Source organism: Aedes aegypti, chromosome 3 (genome assembly GCF_002204515.2).
Source record: "Aedes aegypti strain LVP_AGWG chromosome 3, AaegL5.0 Primary Assembly, whole genome shotgun sequence".
NCBI lineage: Eukaryota > Metazoa > Arthropoda > Insecta > Diptera > Culicidae > Aedes > Aedes aegypti.
This window is the reverse complement of record NC_035109.1, coordinates 163,978,770-163,982,285: the sequence shown is the minus strand read 5'-3', so window position 1 is coordinate 163,982,285 and position 3,516 is coordinate 163,978,770.

The window sequence follows — 3,516 nt, the reverse complement described above, 5'->3', positions numbered from 1 at the left end:
TCAATTGGACCCTGGCTCTAAGCTCTTTTGGAAATTAATTAAAATTTTGAAAAAACCACAGAAGCCAATACCGGCATTGAAATATGAAAACAAATTATTACTAACTAATTGTGAAAAAGCTCAAAAACTTGCTATGCAGTTTGAAAGCGCACACAATTTCAATTAAAGACTTACTAGTCCAATTGAAAATCAAGTTACCTAGGACTTCGAAGATATTCTCAATCAAGAGAACGTTTTCGAAAATGCCTGGGAGACTGATTTGGAAGAAGTGGGAACTATTATTAAAAAAAAAACAAAAATATGAAAGCTCCTGGCGATGATGGAATTTTCTACATCCTCATCAAGAAACTTCCAGAAAGTAGCTTATCATTCATAGTTGATATATTTAACAAATGTTTTCAATTAGCATATTTTCCTGACAAATGAAAAAATGCTAAGGTTGTACCAATTTTAAAACCAGACAAACATCATGCAGGAGCTTCTAGCTATCGTCCAATCAGCTCACTTTCCTCCATCAGTAAACTTTTTGAAAAGATCATTTTGAACAGAATGATGGTCCACATCAACGAAAATTCAATTTTTGCCAATGAACAGTTCGGATTCCGCCATGAACATTCGACCACTCATCAACTTTTACGTGTAACAAATTTGATTCGTTACAACAAATCTGAAGGCTATTCTACTCTTCTAGACATAGTAAAAGCATTCGACAATGTTTTGCATGAAGGCTAGATCCTAAAATAAAAGAACTTTAATTTTCCAACATACATTGTAAGAATAAGTCAGAATTATCTGTCAAATCGTTGAACGGTCAAAATGCTCGCTAATTGTTAAACTCGCTATAAGGAATACAGGGACTGTTCAACAATAGGCGAGGTTTTAAGCCGTTCAACCTTAGCCGAATTGCCCTAGTTATTGTAATACCAGAAAAAAAGTGCTGCAGAGAATTCAAAATAAAATTGTGAAATGGATTCTGAAGCTTCCTCCCTGGTATAGTACCAATGAGTTACATATAATATCCAATATTAAAACATTGGAACAAATGTCAAATAAAATAATTAATAATTTCAGATAAAAATCGTTACAATCTTCTATTGCCACGATGAATGCGTTATATATTCAGGTTAAGTAAATTAAAAACGTGTTTTTTTTCTCTTATAAGCAGGTGATATCAACTCACCTCTAAAAAATCTGAACTGCTACGGCAAATAAAATGAAATATGTTGTTAATAACAAAATGTTAATAAAATCTTAAATTTGTTCTACCAAATTAGGATTATAGTATTGTCTAATAACACAAAACACTTAGATATAAGAAATCAATGTCATATTTGGCTTGGCGAATGTTCTGTACTTGGCCCTCCGACTAAGGTCGATCAATTATAAAAAACATGTCAAAATAATAGAAACTCCATCTGATTTAGAGATATCCCTAAAACAATGACTGATATGATAGATTATAGTACTGTGCAAGAATTAATGGGTGAAATTCAGTTAAAATTTACAAAACAGAACCGTAAAGCAAATAAGTATATTTTTTTTTGTGATCATTGCTATTTTTTTTTTTTTTTTTTTTTTTTTAAGGCACTCCGTGCTTGTGGCCACTACTGTGCCGGAATCAGTTCATCTGTATCTACTATACCGATACAGATCTATTTTAAACTAATCTATTTTTACATCTGCTTTCACTCTCTTCTACTCTCTTACTCTCACACCGATCAGGTAGGAGAGAGCTCTGCTGTTCAAGTCCAATCGATTTCCATAAGCCATAAGTCCTTTGCTCTTGCGGTGGTTCTTTTGCTGTGTTCCTAAGTCATTTGAGGCTAGCTGCCTACGAAGAGGGTCAGTTTGTCTCAGTCACCATCTGATACTGACGGAGAATGGTTGTGCTCCCCCTAAGCACGGTCCTCCGTGCGGCGTCTTCTGGTGGCTGGACGGGTTTTTTTGTGGAGGGGCTGGGAATTGAATCCATGACCTTCCGCTTATGAAGCGAAAGCGTAACCTCAAGGCTAGGGACCCCCCCAAATAAATATATTTTTAGCCTTAGTTTTCCCGAAAACTATCCTAGCTACGTGATTTTTCCGTCTCAGCATAGTGGGTACGATGCAATAGGGAAAAAGCTGGTCGTCACGGATGGACGGAGAGTGATGAATAATGCATCGTGTTTTGGCTTTGCTGCAGTCCTCTAAAGTTAGTGCGCTTGGGCCACACAGGTAGGGGTTAACCTTTGCTGAAAATCGATGACTGGAGCTGGTAAATACTAAATTCGAGTGAGTAAGTGCTGATGCTGACGTGTGTTGTCATCCAGTATTATGTCTTCAATGTAGATCTCAATTGTTGGAATAAGCTGTGCTTAGCAATAAAAATAGTCAACCTACACTGGAATTCATCTAGACGTATTTGCTACCAACCACCCATTTCCTTGTATTCCCAAATGAGGAATGTTTTCCTCGACTGGTGGCAACTAGTTTATCATTCGAAAACAACATTCCTGGTTTCTGGTTGGTACAGATCTGCACTGGAATCACGGCTGGATGGGTCGTGCTGGGGCTTTGGGATATTTATCATTTACATCAAACATGCACGGCTGTCGGGTAGGTTTTTTCATCATCTGATTTATTGAAACAGTTTGTAACACTTTATATAATATGTACATAGTTTGCACTTGAGTGCTGTTACAACTTGCAGGATAAATGCTTTTTTATTCGTTCGGTTGCGCGTTCATACTTGATTCTCGGTCCGTTCGCTCCACATATCAAGTTACGAGAGCGTAGGAGTGTGGATTGCGTGTACAAAAATAGTCACTGCGTTGTTACATTTATCATAAAGCTTTGAGCCTTTGGTATGCGCATTATTGATGTGGTTTGCGTTTTATTTCCAACCGAAAATGACATAATTAACAAGTGAAATTTCACAGCTGGCTACTCGCTACTAAATCGTAATTCCACTTTGAATCGTTACACATCAGGGGCGTCGAGTTTGTGTAGATTAGTTACAGCTCAATTGTCCGCACATGAAAAATGAAATATATAAATCACGTAATTGCATCTAATAAAAACACATTATCAAGGGAATTTGATTTGATCGTCAAATTTACTTTTTACCCCAAAAATCACTTTCAGGATATTCAGGATAGGAATGCTCAGAGAAATTGACATGGGTTCTTGAAGAAACATTGGGGTGTTTGTGTAATTGGACGAGAATATAGCAGCTATGAAAATAACTATCTGCGAATAAATTACTGTAATTTTGGGTATTAATAATAGTATCGTAAGAAGAATCAATAAAAATCCACATTATTTTCACGACGTCACTGATGTGAAATGGATTTAAAGTTACATTAGTTTTTTTTGCTGCTAAAGTGAGGATAGTCAATTGCAAGACAGCAAAAGCAACCAGACGAAGACGTTTTGACCAACTTTGATACATCATACCTTTTCAGCTAATATGTGTAACAAATACTTGTTATAGGTAGGGATTCTGGATTATTTGTTGATCTAACACTAGAAAGAAATT